This window comes from Prionailurus bengalensis, chromosome B1, assembly GCF_016509475.1.
Source record: "Prionailurus bengalensis isolate Pbe53 chromosome B1, Fcat_Pben_1.1_paternal_pri, whole genome shotgun sequence".
Taxonomy (NCBI): domain Eukaryota; kingdom Metazoa; phylum Chordata; class Mammalia; order Carnivora; family Felidae; genus Prionailurus; species Prionailurus bengalensis.
In genome coordinates this window covers 75186740-75208152 of record NC_057344.1, presented here as the reverse complement: position 1 = coordinate 75208152, position 21413 = coordinate 75186740, and the positions used below count along the sequence as shown (strand labels likewise).

Genomic DNA, 21413 nt, shown 5'->3' with positions numbered 1-21413 from the left:
GAAAACACTAATCAGCCTAAGCCTTAGAATCCTAAAATCCTGAGATGATTATCTAACTCCCTCACCCCAAATCCTAAATTCTTATTTACCAGAATTCAATCTTACTTAGGCACATTTTTGTTCTGTTTTTGCTTTTATTTAACCAGATGTGCTGACTTGAAATTAAAAAATAAAAGCGAATTAACCAGAAAAATGCTGGAAAAGGAAGGCAATATAGATAGGCTACTTTCGCTAGATATTAAAAAAAAAACTATTGTAATAATTAATAACCAGTAATTAATGTTAAATAGAAGAGAATCCCAAATTTAAAACTTGCCATATTCTTAGACACACACAAATAATAATTTATTAAATGATAAAAGTAGTATCTTAACGCAGTGCTATGTCTTATACTTTTTTTTTTTTTTATGTAATTTATTGTCAAGTTAGGTTAACATACAGCATATACAGTATAGTCTTGGCTTCGGGAGTAGATTCCTGTGATTCATCACTTACATACAACACCCAGCGCTCATCCCAATAATGCCCCCCTCAATGCCTACCTCCCATTTTCCCCACCCTCCAACCCTCCACCCCCATCAACCTGCAGTTTGTTTTCTGTATTTAAGTCTCTTATAGTTTGTCTCCCTCTCTGTTTGTAACTTATTTTTCCTTCCCTTCCCCCCTATGGTCTTCTGTTAAGCTTCTCAAATTCCACGTATAGTGAAAACATATGATATCTGCCTTTTTCTGACTGACTTATTTCACTTAGCATAATATCTTCCAGTTCTTCCACATTATTGCAAATGGCAAAATTTCATTCTTTTTCATCGCCAAGTAGTATTGACATGTTGGAAACATGTCAAGTATGAGGTTGCTGAGGCCAAGGTAAAGGGGTTGTTGCCGGTTTTCTCCTCTAGGATTTTGATGGTTTCCTGTTGCATATTTAGGTCTTTCATTCACTTTGAGTTTATTTTTGTGTATGGTGTAAGAATATAAACCACATCTTCTCGTGTATGGTGTAAGAATATATACCACATCTTCTTTATCCATTCATCAACTGAAGGACATTTGGGCTCTTTCCATAATTTGGCTATTGTTGATAGTGCTGCTATAAACATTACGATACATGTGTCCCTACGAATCAGCACTCCTGTAACCTTCGGATAAATTCCTAGTAGTGTTATTGCTGGGTCGTAGGGTAATTCTATTTTCAATTTTTTGAGGAACCTCCACACTTTTCCAGAGTGGCTGCACCAGTTCACATTCCCACCAACAGTGCGAAAAGGTTCCCTTTTCTCCACATCTTCCCCAACATCTGTTGTTTCCTGAGTTAGTTTTAGCCACTCTGACCGGTGTGAGGTGGTATCTCAATGTGGTTTTGATTTGTATTTCCCAGATGATGAGCAATATTGAGCATCTTTCCATGTGTCTGTTAGCCATCTGGATGTTTTCTTTGGAAAAGTATCTATTCATGTCTTCTGCCCATTTCTTCACTGGATTATTTGTTTTTCAGGTGTTTGTTAAGTTTGATAAATTCTTTTAAGATTTTGGAATACTAACCCTTTATCTGATATGTCATTTGCAAATATCTTCTCCCATTCTGTCGGCTGCCTTTTAGTTTTGTTGATTGTTTCTTTTGCTGTGCAGCAGCTTTTTATCTTGATGAGGTCCTAATAGTTCATTTTTGCTTTTACTTACTTTGCCTTCGGAGATATGTCAAGTATGAGGTTGCTGAAGCCAAGGTTAAAGAGGTTGCTGCCTGTTTTCTCCTCTAGGATTTTTGATGGTTTCCTGTCTCACATTTAGGTCTTTCACCCATTTTGAGGTTTTTTTATGTATGGTATAAGAAAGTGGTCCAGTTTCATTCTTCTGCATGTTGCTGTCCAGTTCTCCCAGCACCATTTGATAAAGAGACTGTCTTTTTTCCATTGGATACTCTTTTTTGGTTTGTTGAAGATTAATTGGCCATACATTTGTGGGTCCATTTCTGGGTTTTCTATTCTGTTCCATTGATCTACATATCTGTTTTTGTGCCAATTCCATACTATCTTGATGATTACAGCTTTGTAGTACAGGCTAAAGTCTGAGATTGTAATGCCTCCAGCTTCGGTTTTCTTTTTCAACATTACTTTGGCTTTTCGAGGTCTTCTGTGGTTCCATACAAATTTTAGGACTGTTTGTTCTAGCTCTGTGAAGAATGCTGGTGTTACTCTGCATTTTTAATCTTTAACAGAACATCATTCAGCAACCTACTCTTAGCTTTGGCAAGTAAGTTTTGATACAATTTTACAAAAACATAAATTAAAATTCTGGAAAAGGCAAAGTTCAAATATATATAACTAAAGTTACAAATACAGCATTTAAAATACAATCAAGAAGAAAGAGAAAATCTTTCAGGAAACATTTTAGATTTAGATAACAAAATAAAATTATGAAAACTATTTAAACCTCCTGTGAACAAATAAAAATAATATGTGTTCACCATATTTATTAAATATAAAACACCTATAAGTAAACTAATTGTAAGGAATAATCCTGTACAAAGTATGGAAAAGCAGGAAAAAAGAATTTTGTTTAAATAACAAAAATAGTCTAAGAAATCACATAAGGGAAACACACCACAGATATGCATTGACTTAAACAATTTATACCTTAGAACCTAATAAGTGCTGATTCTCAAATTTTCTGCTATACCTCATGCCATATTATAAATTTTCAAATCCTAAATAACAGATTTCCGTGGCTCATCCCATAAACAAGAATCTCAAAACAGTTCAGTGTAACTATAAAATATATTTTACCCACAGAAAAAGTTATAAAAATCTCTCTGCTCCACTATCTCTTAGATTTTGCCTAAATGGATTTCTTCTACTGCTGAAGATGTATCTAGCTCCTGATGATCATAGCAAGAGCAAGACTAAATTTAATGAAAATTGCAGGTTAATGCAAGTCAATTCAAATGGCAAGCTTAAATTTCACAATTGTTGTGTGTCAGGACATAAACCTGGGAATTGCTTCTCCGTGAGTCTGTTAATCGTCTTCCTTCTAACAAATATATATAGGGTGAAATCCTATTTCCCCTCCTATCTCAGTATACCTGTTGACGTCCCATTTTCAGTACAAAACTCCTCCCATGAAACTTAAGAGGCAGCATGCATGCATGGTGATTAAAAGCACAGACCACAGAATCAGATGGATCAGGATTTGAATCCCAGTTCTGTGAGTTCAAATTCCTAGCTATATATTCTTGGGAATCTATTTCTTGTTATAAAACAAATTTATTACTATCTATTTCCTAGGGACTACTGGGAGGAGTAAATTAACTAATGCACACAAAAATCCTTAGCATAGTGCCTGACATATAGTAAACATTCAATAAGTGGTAATAAGGATTATAATTACAATAATTATCAAAATACTTATTTACCATGTTATCAAACTTATATTCTTATCCTCTAGATTCACACCCCTCTCTCTTCTAGCTAATTCTTTATAAATAAATGGAGGCAGCTCTGAGGAAAAAATCAATCATCATCAAAAGAAAAAGAGACCTAGTAGGCAACTTCCTCACCTCCAATTGCCTTTTTTCTCTCTCACGCTTCAATAGTGTCATTATCCATACTTGAGAGAAAATATATAATCACTCTGTTTGGGCCCAAATGTACAGAGAAGAACAGAGGCCTTTTACTTGCTCACCCATGATGTAGCACAGATACTACACATTCACCTTTTCAACAAGCTCAGCACTAGAATGGACCCACAGGAGAAAAAGAAAACAACTAAAAGCATCTTTCAGAAAGTATTTGCTGGATAAAAGTCTCATTACCGAGTCAGGAAAAGAAAGTTCAACTTAATGCATCAGATGTACCAAATATCTAGGCTATTTTACTTTTAGGATACGCCCTCTCGAAATACACAAGAAAAACTTTACACGAAATTTCCAACCATTATTAGAACTGGTTTCTAAGTCATTTAATAAATATTTGTTTAACACCTATGAACAGTTACTACACTAAGCACTTTGAAGCAAAGGTGACATGATAATGTCCTCCTCTTACAGAGCGCATTAAAAAATCTCTCCAATCTTTTTTTTTTCTCTTTCATTTGTTAGCAAACTATATGCCTGCTAAAGAGCAGTAAATATTAGGCACTTGGGGGGAGAAGATATTAACTGAAAGATGAGTAAGACATAACACTTGCCCTCAAAGAACTGACCAGTAGAAGAGAAAAATATGAACAACTATTTTAAGTGCTATAAAAGCCACACAGAGACTGTGGATAACCAGAAAAAAAAAAAAAAAAAAAAAAACAATTCCACTTACATTAATGAGGACAGGCTTCCTAGAGAAGATGATATTTAAGTAGGGTCTTAAGAGATAAATGTTTTGCAGATGAAAGGAAAAGAATACTCCAGACAGAGGAAAGAGCAAAGTGCAGAGACAATTTTACGTGAAAGTATATACATGCACACATACATACACGCACACACACAAATATGCATTAAGTATATACATACTTTACATGTGTATATATGGATATACAGTGTTTAGACACAAGTGAGGAAAATCACTTGACATACAAAATACAGGAAATGATGCAATGAACTATTTCGCCAATTCTCCCAAAGATGATATACAACTCATACCATGCATAAGAAAAGTTAGTTCATTCCAATTCCAACCTTAGGGCATTAGCACTTAATTCTCTCCCAGAAATAAAGGGATTGGTGCTCAGAGGTCTGAATGGTAAACTGAATCCAGACTAGAAAGGCTCCCCTTTAAGCAGAATCAATTCAGGAAGGAATATAAAGGACAGTAGCAAAGAAATCAATTTAGAAGCTTCTGAAATAGGGAATGGTAAACGTGCAATTTTAAACAGGAAAAAAAAAAAAAGAGAGAGAGGGAGAGAGATTAATAGAAAGATGAAGTCCTCAGTTAAACAGCCCTTAACGTGGTGAGTACTAAAACAAGAGAGGGAAATTAGATGCGATCCAAGGTTTCTCCCAATAGATCATTCCATTAACCTTGATACTTACTTTGTCCATTAGTGTATATTTGATCCTATGAATATTTACACACTATGGCACTCACATCTCATAAGCTCCCTATTCTTGATACACTTTTACATGAACAGTTTGCCATTTAGAAAAACAGATTAGTAAAATCCACCTGGAAATCTTTCCTAGTTTCTGAATAATAAATGGAAGCACTTTTAGATTACTTTTGGAGTAACTGCCCTATAATCTTTTTTAAAAATCATGAAATCTATTAATTTTCCTTTATATCTGTCCTTTAAAATGAATGTTAAATGAGATCCATGTCTGTGATTTATCTTTATCAATAATCAGTATTTATACACAATGGAATTGGCAAAGCACCTTGTATGAAAAAAATACCCAAATGAGAAACAGAGGACTTTTTATAAAGCAGGTTTCCCAACCTTCACACAACAGACGTTTTGGACCAAATAAGCCTTTGTTGTGAGGTGCTGTGCTGTACATTGTTTATACCTGCCCTCTACCCACTAGATATTAGTAACACACATACCTCTCCCTAGCTGTGACCATCAACAACACCTCCAGATATTGCCAAATGTTCGCTGGGGCCATTGTTATGTGCCAAGCACTGCTCTGTGCTTCTCATTTATTATCTCATTTACTCTAGCAACATAGTATCCATGAGTTGGTTATGGTCTTCCCCATCTTACAAATAAAGAAACTAAAACCAGCAGAATTAAACAACTTGCCAAATGTCACACAACCAGTAAGTGTGGTAGTCTGTATTTGAACCCAAATGATAGTGGCTTGAGTCCCTGCTCCTAATCACTGTTATGTCATCTCTTATTAATATCTCACCTTTATTATCTGATACATGAAAAGTAATGTTTTAAATCTCATCTGGAAGTAAAAACTGAAATTAGCCACACAAGTAGAAGTTACAAGACTTCCAACCTCACTTCAGAATAACTTAACAAGTATTTTTTTTAAGCACTGACTATATATGCCTAGTATCAACTTTAGAACTAGAGTGGTTCAAAGAAAATGAAACTACTATTAGGATTTAGCTCAGGACCTTTTTCACACATTATCTCCCTGAAATCTCACAGCTTCCCTGTGAGATAGGTAGTATCTTTTTTTCAAGCGAGGAAGCAAAGGCTCAGAATAGAAAAGTGGTCCCTAACCTACAATGTCTTACAATTTAACTGAAGAAACAAGAAAAATATTTTTTTAAAAGACAGAGAGTAGGGACACCTGGGTCGGTTAAGTGTCTGACTTTGGCTCAGGTCATGATCGTATGGTTCATGGAGTTGGGAGTCCCGCGTCAGGCTCTGTGCTGACAGCTCAGAGCCTGGTGCCTGCTTCGGATTCTGTGTCTCCCTCTCTCTCTGCTCCTCCCCAGCTGGTGCTGTCTCCTGTCTCTCTGTCTCTTAAAAATAAATAAAAAAATTTTTTTTAATTTTTTAACACAAGACAGGCAATAAACTAGTTAAATATCTCAGTTAACAATAGACAGAAGGTGGGAATAACAAAATAGATGAAGGAAAAGTATACAGTAGATTAGTCAGGGAATATTTCTTTAAAAGGTTTCTAGGGGGCGCCTGGGTGGCTCAGTCGGTTAAGCGGCCGACTTCAGCTCAGGTCATGATCTCACGGTCCGTGAGTTCGAGCCCCACGTCGGGCTCTGTGCTGACAGTTCAGAGCCTGGAGCCCGCCTCAGATTCTGTGTCTTCCTCTCTCTCTGCCCCTCCCCCCCCTCATGCTCTGTCTCTCTCTGTCTCAAAAATAAATAAACGTTAAAAAGGTTTCTAGTAATCAATTCCTTTTCTTAAGAAGTGACATGGATGAGCAAAAGGTAATGAGATGGGGAGAAGCACCACTTCTGCAAACAATGTGCAACAGAAATTTGGGGACTGAAAGGAAAGTCTGTGATAGCCAATTTAAGTAGTAAGTCAAGGAAATGATGAGGAGTGTAAGACTGCCTTAAAATTAACATTGAGCCATAACCTGAGACAATGAGACTAGTTCCATGCTTTTAGGGTGCTTCTGCCACCAAACACTCTCAAGCACTGAAAGAAGAACAAACAAAAAACGATCTAAAGTAAAAGCTGATAGGTTGGTTAACACAGGCTTAGCTATAAAGTCAAACACCACATTTCATAAAATGAGTGATGGGTCATCTATTTTGCTTTGTGTATCTTGGGTCCCCAAAGAGAACATAAGTTTCAGGAGGGCAGGGATTTTTATGTTTTGTGCACTCAGATCAATACCTGACATAGCAGGTGTTCAATAAATACCTGCTGCTGAAAAAAGGCAGTATTCAAAATAGTGACCTCTTCAGAAGATCACAAATGCCTCTGGCATTCAAAACAGCAACCTCACAGAAACAACAATAACAATATTATAATATTAATACTATTAATTTCAACAACTAACATTCCCTGGGCACTAACTCTGAGCCAGACCTTGTAATGCATTAACTCATATATTATAATGAATATTGACTACCTTGACTACCCTATGAAAGAGGTAGGTATTATTACTATCGCCCAGTTTTTACAAGGAACACACACAGAATAAATAATGTGCCCAAAGTCACAAAACAATACAGCTGAACCTGGGTCTATCATCTCCAAAGCTTGCCTCTCAACCACTATGTCACATATACAGAATTACACGCATCCCACTTAGGCAAAGCTAGGGAAATTTTGCCAACGAGGAAAAAAAACAAAAACAAAAACAAAAAAAAAGAAACTCCACTAGCAGTTGAAAACCCTGTCTGCCCCTTCAATAACCACAGCTGGTATTGTGGAAATTTTCCCACCCTAGGATACATTGATTATCCCAAACAGATTAAAACTTCAATGGCTTAAAGAATCCAGATGTTGAAAAGCTAGGAGTTAATCTAATCAACATTTCAAAGGATGGTAGATAACATGTGGTAACACCCCACTCCACAAACCCGAAGAAATAACAGGGTGTGACCTCTGACTAAGACTGACCTCAAAACTTCCGGTGCCATTCTCCCTGGTATCTGCCCTTCCCTCCTTCCTTGGCTCTGTGGCTCTCCCCACCCTCTGTACATCCCACCTCTCCTACCAAATATCTGGCCTTCACAAAAAAAATCTGAAGTTTTCTGTCTCCTGCTCTAAATTTCTAATCTAATAAATCAGTATTTTAATATTTCTTCAGTGAAAAGAAATCTGCCTATGTAATATTCAATAGAAAAAGATTCCCCACTCATGACAGCAACATTCCAAAGTTTATGTTCTCAAATTCACATGGTAGTAGTCAATTAAGAGACCACCAATTATGCAAAAGAAAAAGGATGATCCACAAATTTATTTATATAACCTTCTGGTATTACATACACAATAAATAAAAAGAAATTACAGTCACTAGAAAAACTATCCTCTTCTCCCATCTACCTAGTAAACTAGTCATAATCATAAAATCCTATTTTGAAAAATCTCTGAAATGGAAAGAAGCATAACTCCAGAAGCATAAACTCCAACTGCCACCAACAAAGAAAAATATTTAAAATAGCTGGATTTTTTTTGAACTAGAATTTTTATTAAATTAACCACATAGCTAGAGATCCATTAATATGTAAACCAATCTAGCTTTTGCATTTACATCAAAACCTACAACAAACTTGCCGTAAAAGAAGTTAGAGAATGAGGACAAGAGCTGGCAAGATAATCACTACTAAGAAATATATCTCAATATTTTCTTTCTGCCTTTGGATTTTTTTCATATACTTATCTTAAATATACACTTCTATTAAATAAACAGACTATGAAGACATCACCAAATTGCTCTCAAAATAGAAACTTTCCAAATATAAAACAGTCAAGAAGCATTTGTTTCTTATGCTGGCCAACAGAACACTGATTATGCCAAGCTTGAAGGAAAAGTTATTTCTGAAAACTGATGTGTATAATAAACACAAAAAGTGAAAACAGAATAACACACACATACTAATCATTTTTAAAAAGGGAGAAAACTAAAATTTAGTTAAAACTGAATCACATAAACGAAATTCCTTCAATCTTAATTTGAGATGGAATGATAATTTCAGATATAATGATACAGATAAAACTTGTTAAAGTTCTTCATAATTTTTTTAAGTTTATTAATTTTTTTTGAGAGAGAAAGTGAGCAAGCATAAGCAGGGAAGAGACAGAGACAGAGAGAGAGAAGGAGAAAGAAAATTCCAAGCAGGCTCCATGCTGTCAGCCCAGAGCCCAACACGGGGCTCAATCTCACAACCACGATATCATGACCTGAGCTGAAATCAAGAGTCAGACAACCCAATCAATTTAGCCACCCAAGCGTCCCAGCTTTTTCATAATTTTTTAAAGCTTTTTATTCCCAAGCACTAAAGAGATGGACAGTTAAGAGACTTGATAACTAAATTGCATCCTGATATTTCTAAATAAACAATTTACACCACAGTCACTTTCAGAGATAATCAATGAATTATTCAAAAAAGAGTCCTTTGTGATCCAAGTACTACTGAGGTCTTTGGAAATGAACTCAAATTCAAGTTATGTTCAAATCAGTCCTTCTTTCCTCTAAATAATAAACACAGCAGTGTGTCATTCTCTAGTTTTCAAGAGTTTTTAATAAAATGTTAATGAATCATATGCTAGTTCAGATACTTCTGAAAACACTGCGGAATTACTTCAGTATTATTTGTCAAATTCTAGGGCTGAATTTAAATGCTGGACAATATAAGGCCTGACTTTAGGGCTGTCCATATCATACCTTAAAAGATCTTTAACTCAAAGAACTAACAGGGATGGGTCACATTACTTTATGTCAGCCATCCTAAAAAGTCTGATAAGATATATACATTCTTCCAAAAACAAACCAGCAATTTGTCTCCAGACTTCACATGTTACACTAACATATATTATTGGGTTCACTCAAGATGCTATGGGATGAAAAAGCCAGAAGAGAGGTGCCTGGGTGGCTCAGTTGGTTACACTTCCAACTCTTGATTTCAACTCAAATCATGATCTCATGGTCGTGATCAACACCCCCCCCCCCCCCCCCCCGCCCCGGGGAGCAGTATCCTCAGCTCCACGCTGGGTGTGGACCCTGCTTAAGATTCTCTCTCTCCCTCTGCCTCTCCCCACTCATTCTTTTCTCTCTCTTAAAAAAAAAAAAAAGCCAGAAGAAAACAGTATCTTACCCAATGATGATCCTCTCAGAGGAAAGGCTAAGTGACATTAAAAATATTTTGCACTATGTCTTTTGGGTGGCTCAGTTAAGTGTGGACTTTGGCGCAGGTGATGACCTTGCAGTTTATTGGCTCAAGTCTCATGACAGGCTCTGCCCTGACGGTACAGAACGTGCTTGGGATTCTAGTTCTCTCCTCTCTCTCTATTCTTCCCACATTTGCACTTTCTCTCTCTTTCAAAATAAATAAACTTTAAAAAACATACATTTTGCACTATGTCTTTCAATATTTCCTAAATCCGAGAACAGTCATGCAGAAAGGAGCACCTAATACAGTACACTAGGTATATGTCCACACAGACACACACAATACATGCTACCTAAAGCCACCCAGATTTCCAGTAGCTACCCCCCAGCTATAAAGAAAGGGCAGAGGCAGCACAGCAAAGCAATAGAAACTGCACAATATCTGAGTGATCCACTAGCTATCCCTTAGGTGACAGAGAAAAGAGTAAAAGATACTCAAGCAGTGAGGTCTCTGGTACATTTTTGTTTATTATTTTTCAACCACTGCACCGCAGGATAATACAACACATACAGGCTCTCACACTTTCTTGTACTAGCTTACTGTTTTAAAGAAATCGAGTTACCCAAAAAATTTAAAGGAATATTTTAGAGAAATTATTACATATTAGTCATTCAAAATCCAAATCAAGTACAAATGTTCCCTCAAATATTTCACAATTCTGAGGTGGAATAGGAGGAAATTTTAAATATACTTGTGTGAAGTAGTATAATTATTAGAAAATACATATCCCATAGTGTTCAGGAAATGTCATATACATAGAGTATATTTAGAAAATACACTCTAAACATACTATAAAAGATATCATGAGAAAAAAACAATGAAAGTCTCAAAAGAAAGTAGCAAAAATCGAAAAGTACATTAAGACGTAAGACAGACTGGTTTTACACTGGGCAGGAAAAAGTCTCCAAGTAAAAAGGTTTAAATGCAAGAGTTCATTATTTACTCAAAATTTGCTATCAAGTTGAATGAAGGCAGATTTCAGCCAAATTATATGGTAAGAGAAATTTGGCATATCACTAATAACTTCTTCCTTAACTCGCTTCTTCCTCAATAGCATCCTTTCCCTTCAAGAATTCAGAGTCTCCACGGTCTGTTCACCTACTTCCTGATCAAAACCTGCTCTTAGAAAAAGATCATATAATTTATTTACCTTAGAGATGGCTGTGTAAAAACCACGTCTATGTAAAATAAATAACTGTATAAAAAAAAAAAGTGTTGGCAAGGATGTGGAGAAAAGGGAATTCTCATGCACTATTAGTGGGAATACAAACTGGTACAGCCACTGTGGAAAACAGTGGAGAGGTTCCTCAAAAAATTAAAAATAGAACTACCATATGATCCAGCAATTCCACTCCTAGGTATGTATCTGGAAAAATGAAAATACTAGTTTAATTTTAGTATATGTGTTGCCGAAGCAAGCACATGAAAATACTAATTAAAAAAGACATATACCACCCCGATGTTCATCACAGCATTACTTACAACAGCCAAGATATGCAAACAATCTAAATGTCCATCAACAGATACACAAAGAAGATGTGGTATATATATGCAATGGAGTATTACTCAGCCATAAAAATGAATGAAATCTTGCCATTTGCAACATGGATGGACCTAAGGGTATTATCCTAAGTAAAATAATTCAGACAGAGAAAGACAAATATCATATGATTTCACTTACATGTGGAATTTAAAACAAAACAAAACAAAACAAAATGAAGAAAGAAAACAAAACAGGAAACAGACTCATAAAGAATAAACTGATGGTTGCCAGGAAGGGGGCGGGAGCAGGGGGATGAGGAGATGGATAAAATAGGTGGTAAAGGAGATAAAGAGGTACAATCTTCAAATAACAAAATAAATACAACATGGGACGTAATGTACAGCATAAGGAATATAGTTGATAATATTGTAACAACTTTGCATGGTGACAGATGATAACTAGTCTTAACTGTGGCAACCACTTCCTAATGTATATAAATATGGAATTACTACATTGTACACCTAAAACTAATGCAATATTGTGTGTCAATTATTCTTCAATAAAAAATTTCTTCAAAAAAAAGTTTATTATTTGAAAGCAACTTTACTCATCTGTTTGTAATGACAATGCAGCTAAGTTTAAAAAAAAAAAGGAAAAACACTAATACAGCATTCTTTCCCCTGCTCCACTGAAAATGTCACCAATATAGAATATTTTTATTTGTAATATTTGCAGATATGAGATGGATACCTTGTGTCTTTTAAATCACCAACTATCCTTAAGCTTAAGACAATGAGAAAATTACCTGAAATGACAAAAATTAAGATTTTCAAAAGAACAAGAATCCTCTCCTAATGAATAGGAAAGCAACTTTGTAATGACCTACTAAAAGGTAGCCTAAATTGTCAAACTGTATACATTTTTTTAATGAAAGAGGAAATGAAGTACCAATTACATGCGTAGAAATACTATGAAACATAAAAGCAGGTTAGAAACTAATTTAAAAATTATCATTATTGCAAGGGTCACCTCCTCCCCTGCAATAAATAGGGGAATCATGAAATAAATAATATTTATGAAGTCAGGGTAAAAATATACCATCATCTAATGCAAGAATTTGTTGACATATGAAACAAATGTTTTGATATTAGCTATAATGTAAAACTGTACAAAGTGAATTATCCTTCCTAAACAATACATTTGAGACAGTGTCTCCTAAGAAATAAGTTCATCCATGCTACATTTACCCTTAAGAATACAGCAAACATTTTTTAGAGTATACGTTTAAGTTATTTAGACGATTTGTTAAGAAGGGGCACCTGGCTGGCTCTGTCAGTTGAACATCCAACTTCAGCTCAGGTCATGATCTCACAGTTTGTGAGTTCGAGTCTCGCATCAGACTCTGTTCTGATGGCTCAGAGCCTGGAGCCTGCCTCAGATTCTGTGTCTCCCTCTCTCTCCGCCCATCCCCTGTTTGCGTGCTTGAGCCAAAATCAAAAAAATAAAAAAAATTTTAAAAGTAAATAAACATTAAAAAAAATAGAGGATTTGTTAAGACTTAACAAAACAAAAACTGTGCACCCCATTATTCTACATACTGAATTGGTCATTGCAAGAAATTAAGACTTTTAGAAACAGAAGTATCAAATCTTGGGGCATCTGGGTGGCTCAGTCAGTTAAGCGGCTAACTCTTGATTTGGGCTCAGGTCATGATCTCACTGTTCCTGAGTTCAAGCCCCTCATCAGGTCCCACGTCACAGCAGAGCCTGCTTGGGATTCTCTCTCTCTCTGGCCCTCCTCTGCTCTCTCTTTCTCTCTCTCAAAAATAAGTAAATAATTTAAAAAAGTATCAAAACTTAATGTTCTTACAACTTGGCTAATATTTTCATCTGATTCAAACCAACCATAAACACTTATAATTTTACATTAAAATAAATGCTTTACAATTTATTTTCAGAACCATCCAAAATTACACCCCTAAGTTTCTTCAAAAATACTTTCAGCTATGACACATAGCCAGTATACCACTATGTCAATTATTTATCTTAGAATAAGAAAATGCAAGTAAGTCTGTATTTTTTAGATGCTATAGACAGGACTGCCACCTTGTTCCTCAATCCATAGTTTCCATCACTCTGAAGGCAAAAGTATTTTGAACAGTTGACTCCAGATTTACTACGGAATCATTTTAACACAACCCTCAAGGACACATCTCACTTAGAAAATGGAGAACACCTAAAGCAGCCACTCCAATCTTTGTAATGGAATGCTTACACCATATGTTGGTGGACCTGGGCAGTTGTCTACACTGGGGTTCCATAAACTACAGGTCAAATCCAACCTACCTCCTGTTTTTATGTACAGGTGACCCTTGAACAACATGGGTTTGAACTGCGCTAATCCACTTACACATAAATTTTTTTCAATACATACGGTACTGTCAATGTACTTTCTCTTCCTTAAAATTTTCTTAATAAGTTTCTTTTCTCTTTCAATATTGTAAGAATGTAGTAAATTGTAAGAATGTAGTCTATAATACATATAAATCTACAAAAAATGTGTTAACAGACTGTTACTGGTAACGCTTCTAGTCAACAATAGGTCATCAATAGTTAAGTTCGGTGTGAGTCAAAAGTCATACATGGATTTTTGCTGCACAAGGGACTGGTGCCCCTAACCCACACACTGTTCTAGGGTCAACTGTTTAAGGTTTTACTGGAACACAGTCACACTCACTTGCTTATATATTGCTATGGCTTTTACACTACAAGAACAGAACTCAATCGTTGTACCAGATGTGGACCACAAAATCTAAAATATTTACTAACTGGTCCTTTACCAAAAAAAAAGAAAAAAAATTACCAACCCCTCCTCTGCACAATGAGATGTGAGAGCAACTCACGACTTCTCCAAGAACCATTTCTAAAGTACACAAGTTGAGCTGCTGCCAGCCTAGGTGTAGGCTTTCAGGTCATGAGTACTAAAACACAAATGCACACCCAAGGGTCTTTAATTATCCCATATCAATCCCAAAGTTGCCAAGGCAAAGCACATGAAGTCAACACTCCCTCCTACCAGAGTCCCACCTTTCCCCCTATCTTTGCTAGTAAATCATGTCAACCCGAAAAGGCTGCCTTTTAAGTTCATCTAAACATGGTTTTACCTGCATAAAAAATATTGTGGAAAGTAGAGGCTGGAGAAGGCACCTGTATGGCATAATTCTAGTCCCTGTATCCTCATCCTAGAATCACCTAAGATCCAGCTCCCTGTATTAAACCCTTATGAAGAGGCCAAAGAAGCTAGTAGGAAGGTGGTGAATTGAACTAAGGAACACAAAATGTGTGGAGATAGAAGTGCGTGTGTGTGTGTGTGTGTGTGTGTGTGTGTACCCTATCTCACAACCCTTATCTTTGTCAGTCAACACTAAATGCTAGTTCCATTAGCTGCAGGTTTCACCACAAAAAAAGTCTTACGGTGTCTCATGCTTCAAAGACAGCTGAATTTTTTTAAATGCCAAGTCGTTTTTTGTTTGTTTATTTTTTAATAAAAAGGCTTTAAAAAAAAAGGCATTTTCAGCACTGCTGTGCCAACACAGGAATATCCCCCTCCATTGTATGGGACACAAAGACACACATCAACTGCAAGCAGGGGAAGCGGGCTTCTCTGCCAGCTATTTTTAGCCCCACTTCATCATGTTAAAGACCAAACTCAGGATAATAATGAAGGGCAAACTTTAAAAACACAAATTTTTATAAAAACAAATCTGCGCTTTCATGTATAGTTTCCTTTACAGTGAAATCCTATATATTCTTTGAAACTAAATCTCAAGGGACCTATATACTCTACAAAAAACTTGTTAGCTCTTTCAAAAATATAGACTCACGTGTCCTAAGACTGAACATGGTAGCCATGTTTAAAAGCTGTTCCTCCCTGTTGACTTCAAGTCTTACCTACTTTTAAAACATTTTCTTAGGTACAGTCTCATCCATTCTCTGTCATTACTACATCTTTGCTAACTTTAACAGATTTCCTTCCCCCCGCCCAAGTAAAAATACACATTTCTCATCTCTTTACTCTGTCAGCTCTCTCAAGAAAACGTAATACTGTGAAAATGACTCCTAACTCTACATTTTCAGCATTTCACTCATTAGTTTAACTATTTTTCTATCTTCAGATTGCATCAGCATCAACTTTCACCCTAAAATTTAATGTCCAAAACAAAGTCTACTGCCTTATTTCTGATTTATTTTCTATAAGAAACCACTAGCACCAAACTAAAATACTGGGGGCATCTTCTTTTTCACTCTTGCAACTGTATAGCTCTTTGATGACCATGGTGTAAAAATGCTGGTTCTCTTAGGGATGCCTGAGTGGCTCAGTCGGTCAAGCATCTGACTTTGGCTCAGGTCATGATCTCATGGGTTATGGGTTTGAGCCCCATCATGCGCTCTGTGCTGAAAGCTCAGAGCCTGGAACCTGCTTCGCATTCTGTGTGTCTCCCTCCCTCCCTCTCTCTCTCTCTTTCTGCCCCGCCCCCATTCGTGTGCATGCGCGCTCTCTCTCTCAAAAATAAATAAACATCAAAAAAAATTTTTTTGAATGTTGGTTTCCTAGAAAAACAAAATCCTACTCCAGGTATAATGCCTCTTGACCTAAAATACAATTTCTCCTCAATCATCTAAAACTACCTTCTCAGGAACATTGCTCTCAATTGCTTCTTTGGGCTATACTCATAAAGCTGCACAAACACAAACTAACCCTAAGCTGACTCAACAACCAATCTCCATCTGTATTCCCATCAAGCTGACTTCCTAATTATACTTGTCTCTCACACCGTCCAATTCCAAAAGCCTTCAACACTTTACCTCCACTGCTCCTTTCATCCTAAAAGAGAACTTCTTTCCCAGATTTGGCTCAGACACTCCAATTAGTTTTGTATAGTCACTTCTCTAATGAAAAATATTCAAATACATTTATATCTAAAGGTACCAAACATAGTAGCATAATATATAGTGGCTATAAACAAACACTGGTTCATGCTCCCTTTCCTACGATTTTATGCAACTTGTGTTTCATTGCCTCTGCCATAAATAAAAGCATCTCAAAGGCAGGGACCCCAAATGGACCCCAAACACTTTACTGCTTCTTTGCAATAAAACATTACCATGCTTTTTAACCAATCTATAGTCAGAGCAATAAAAATAAGTCTTAAAGTTAGTAAGCAACTCCGATAGAGTACAAATCTACCTTCAAATTATAGTTTGTTGGTTTGTCTCCCCCTCCTGCCCCAAAAAAACAGCCAATGCCAAGACTAGAGGTCTCTTCTTCCCATCTTTGTGAAACATGGGATACGTAACATCCTCAAGGTCTCAAGATAACAAACAGGTCCAGAGACATTTGCTTCTGATTCCACATCTAACATTATATCCACTAATCAGTATTTTCATGTCAGTACCCATTTAAAATAGACAGAACCTAAGGTTCCTTTAAAAAGCATAACAAACACAAATATATAAAGAGAAACAAAATAGCTGGAGAAGTTCCTGAGGAGGGCAAAGTGATCAAGGAATAGAAAGATATCATTCTAAGACAGACACACAAAGTCAGGGAAGATGACGGTAAAGAGGAACCATGAAAATCTATAAAACCAAGAAAAGATGAACTCCAGCTTGTTCTAGCACTTCTCAGAACAAGAACTCTGGATGTGTCTTACAACTTTAGAGAGACAGGTTTGGGATAAATAAATGAACTGTTAAATAATTTAGGGTCTAATAAGCTTGTAGAACTCATTACCTCAAGGAGAAAAAGTACAGATGCAAACACTATTTGAGAAAGTTTTAAATACATTTAGTCAAGATCCTGAATGACGAAGTTAGCACAGATAACCCGAGGCTCACGTTCATTCCCAAAAAGCTTCTCTCAGCAGTGGCTTCAGAGGGCGTGAGTCCACACTGCTGTCTGGAGGAACCACAATTCTCAGTATAGCGCTGCCAATGTTCTATTCAATAAAATTCTACCCTGTACTGAACCCTTAGGGTCTGTAGAAGTATATGAAATGCTCATTACTTTCCCGCATGTCAACTTGACACTAGAGAGGATACCTAAGATTCAAACCAAAGATTTTTACAGACTTCACCTTCACAATAATGGAAGGGAAGGGAAATAATCATTCTTCAAAGAGTTTAATACCAAAAAGTTTCTCAGGGGCACCTGGGTGGCTCAGCTGGTTAAGCAACTGACTCCTGATTTCGGCTCAGGTCATGATGTCACGGTTGGTGAGATCAAGACCTGTGTCCTGCTCTGCGTGACAGTGTGAAGCCTGCTTGGGATTCTCTCTCTCTCTCTCTCTCTCTCTCTCTCTCTCTCTGGCCCTCCCCCACTTGAGCAGACACGGATCTCTCTCCCAAAATAAGTAAAAACAAACTTAAAGAAGTTTCCCCTCATTTGAAAAAAAAGTTTCTCCTCATTTGATAGGGAAGTAAAGATAACTCAAACAAGCAAGTCTCAAGTCATTCTGCCAAGTACAAAAAAAAAAAAAAGCCAGCAATTAGGACATATGCTACCCAAACATTTAAAGAAAAAAAAAAAAAAAAAGCATTTGGGTAAGGAAAAAATGTAACAACTTTTAAAAACTGGTTAAAGTACTAGATGCTCTCCTCCAAGTAAGCTGTGATTCATAAGAACTCAGAATTTCCTGAGTAACTGAAATCTGTCACAGTGTCCTGATGCACAGGAACTGGACCCAAGAAATGAGGAGGTGAAAAAATTCCTGCACCAGCAGGCACCGAAATGAAAATCTCTCGAGGGAAACCGCAGAAGAAGAAAGGAATTTTACTTTCAGGGGTTCGCAGGATAAAAGGTTCCCTCGTGGGAGCCCAAATAAGAGTTGCCCCGAAACAAAAACCACAGCGGGGTTTCACACCCGCTGTACCAGGAAAAGGTGTATTACAGAGATGTCCTTTGTGTGCACATATGCTTTGGCTTCCTCAATTTCCCTTTGCCAATTACTGGCCAGAAAGGTGCAAGTGTCCACCCTGGATAGGGGCAGAACTCCCCTAAGGGAACCTGCGAGCTTGCCTAGTCCACGTATTAAACGTTCGAACCCCGTGGACGATCCAAGACCCTCCTCCTCGCTGTAAACATAAAGATAGATACACCCTCCGATCCACGCTCTCCCAACACTCCGGTCAAACATCAGCCAAACTCCAGGAGAGCGAACCGGTATCCTCCCACGTTCCGCCCCTCCGTTCCCTTTCCCGGGGCCACTCACACTTTAGGGAAGAGCCGTGGCGCTGAGAAAGTGGGCTGGTTCCCTTCCTCGTTCGCTCTGAAGCGGCAGCTGCGGAAGGCTCGGCGCGTTACTGAGGAAGAAGCGGTGCTTGTGTCTCTAAGCCAGGCGGTCACCCGGGTCTCTTCCGCGCTGCCGGAGCAGAGGAGGCGGCAGCGGCCCCGCTTACCTCCGCTTTTCCTCTTCCCGGGTCCCTTCAGGCTGTGTCCGCTGCCCGTCCTGGGCCACTTCTCCCGGGACAGTCACGTTTGGGAGGCTCCAGATTTTGCTTTTATAAAGTTTTCCTCTGGGCTGAGGCTGCGGCCGGCCCCCCGGGTCCCCCCCGGCCCCGCCGCCCTCGGGGCTGGGGCGGGGGAGGGGGCTCTAAGAACTCCTCCCGGAGTCCTGCCGAGGAGCCGGGGGGCCGGCGACAGGCCGAGGGAAAAGACCCCCCCCCCTCGCGAGGGGGCTGAGGAGAGGGGGAAGGTAAGGAAAGGACGGTGGCGCCGGTCCTGCTCTCCCCGCCGCCGGGGCCGCCGCTTCACATTGGGGTCCCCGCCCCCCCGGCCGGGGGGTGGTTGCTGAGCGTGGGTCCCGGGTTCATACACTCTGGGGGCAAGATGCTACGGCCCCGGGCGGGTGGCCGAGGCGGCGGCGAGGTGGGGGACCCGGCCGGCTCCGCTCGGCGCCGCCCCCGCTCCCGGCTCCCGCATGTGTCGCTGCGGCTGGGACCCCCTCCCTACACGTTGGGGGTCCCTCGCCCCGCGCCCCGGGACGAGACAGAAGCTCCGACCCCCTCCTCAGCGTCTTCTCACCGCGGAGCAGCTGACTAGTCCCGGCCTGAGGTAGCCGCCTCCCAGCCCCCCCAGCCGCCGGCTCCGGCTCGGGCTCCGGCGTGTGCAGCCGCCGCTGCCGGCCGGGAAGGTGAGGGGGGGAAAAGAGGGGTGGCCGCGACTCCCGCCGGTCCAGGTCAGGACGAAGGTCTCGGCCGTGGCCAGTGCGCGGAGGCTGGGTCTCTCAGATGCTCCCTCGCTCTCACGCTCTCCGCTGCGGTGGCGGTAGCGCCCGGAGCTCAGCTCGCTGTCTCGCTCGCTCTGTGCGGGGCTCTCGCCTCACTCCACAGAGGGGCGGGAGGAAAGCGGCGCGGCCCGATGACGCAAGTCACCTAGCAACAGCTCCCCTCACCCCCTCCCTTCTCTTTCCGCCGGGACGTTTCCTCCGCTGGCCTTTTTTTTTTTTTTTTTTTTTTTTTTTTTTCCCCCTTTCTAATCACCCCGCCCTGGCTGACTCCAGCGCGCTCTGATGACGCTGCAAGGGAAGAGGAAGTCTGGGCTCCGCGAGCGGGTGGGTGCGCCTCGGGCCGCGGGACTAGCAGCCGCTGCCGCCGCCTCTGCGGCCGCGTCAGAATTGAAGAGAGGAAGGGGAGGAGCCGAGTGGAGCCTAAGCTGCCGCCTGATCTTACCCCTGACCCGACGGCGGCGGGGAGAGCTTGCTCTGTAGAGGTTTCCTTCAGGGCAGGTGGTGACGGCTCCTTTGGGAGCAAGGAGGAAGGCCCAGGCCGCACGGCCATGCTCGGGCGCGCACCCCCCGAAGGTGAGGCATATCGCCCCAAATGGGCCTTCGAAAAGCCAGACTGGGCGAGAACTTGGCCGACGTCCGTTCCGCTGCACCTGCTCCAGGGAGCGAGCGTCCCACCCTTCCCGTGGTTTGGGGCGAGACCTAGCACCCGATAACGTGTGGTCCGGCCGAGCAAATGTTTGATGAATGAATGCCTCCCTCCGAGGTACCCGCGGGGTTCAGAGGAGTTGATGGAAGTGTAAGCGTTTTGTAAGCTGCGGGGCATTGTAAAGAAGAGAATGGTAATACAGCCCTCCTCCCCCCCCCCTCCCCCCGCCACGAAAGGAAGTAGGGGTGCGGTTTGGGTACGGTGTCACAACTTGTGTCTTTAGTGTAAAGGGGGGGCGAATTGCCGACGCGAGGGAAGGGAGCCGGCCTCCCGGAGATTACGGAACGATATTTGACTTTATTGTCTCACTTTTAGTACTCATTCTTGCTTGTATGAAGCTTCGGAGAGCTGATCTTGGTTGTTCACAAGTGTCCATCTATAACCAAAATCAAGAAATGTTGGCCTGTGTTTCAGGTCTGACTCAAAAGCTATCTCCTCTCTAAGTATTAGTACGATTATGCAGCTTTTCCTGCAGATGTTATCCTGGAAAGTAAGCTCAAATAAAAACTCATGAAGTTGAAAGTGTAGTTCTCTAGGAAAAGAAATGTTTTAAGATGAAAGGACCAGAATCCTCAGAATCTGTCTTGCACCTGTCCGGGGGAATAGTGTGAGACGGAGATGAAAGCGGCAGCAATGATGAAAGGAAGCAGATTCTAGAGTTCTGTCACCGGACCCTGGCGCACC

General features: G+C 39.8%; 1 protein-coding gene across 2 annotated transcripts in view; it reads right to left on the bottom strand.

Moving 5' to 3' along the window:
- The window catches only part of FBXW7 (F-box and WD repeat domain containing 7), a 226786-nt gene extending 206648 nt beyond the window's left edge, over window positions 1–20138 (bottom strand). For both annotated transcript variants that reach the window (XM_043567489.1, XM_043567480.1), the window contains exon 1: window positions 19007–20138. The gene's annotated coding sequence lies outside the window, so the exon portion shown is untranslated. The remainder of the gene's footprint in view (window positions 1–19006) is intronic.
- Window positions 20139–21413: the final 1275 nt, after the last annotated feature.